The following is a 225-nucleotide window of genomic DNA, read 5'->3' as shown; positions in this document are numbered from 1 at the left end:
AAATGTTGGAGTAAGATAACTCTTTTGTTGTCTCAATAGTTTTTATTCATCGTTAGGTCTGAGACTAAACTTGTGAAAGAAATTGTGGAACATATTTTGTAGAAATTGAATCGTGCATTCTCAAGAGACTTAAAGGACCTCATTGGAATTGACTCGCACATTACAGAGATTATAGATTTACTACAAAACGAGTTGCCAAATGTTCAAATTATAGGAATTTGAGGA

The sequence above is a fragment of the Hevea brasiliensis genome, chromosome 12, assembly GCF_030052815.1.
Source record: "Hevea brasiliensis isolate MT/VB/25A 57/8 chromosome 12, ASM3005281v1, whole genome shotgun sequence".
Taxonomy (NCBI): domain Eukaryota; kingdom Viridiplantae; phylum Streptophyta; class Magnoliopsida; order Malpighiales; family Euphorbiaceae; genus Hevea; species Hevea brasiliensis.
Note: the sequence above shows the minus strand (reverse complement) of the source record.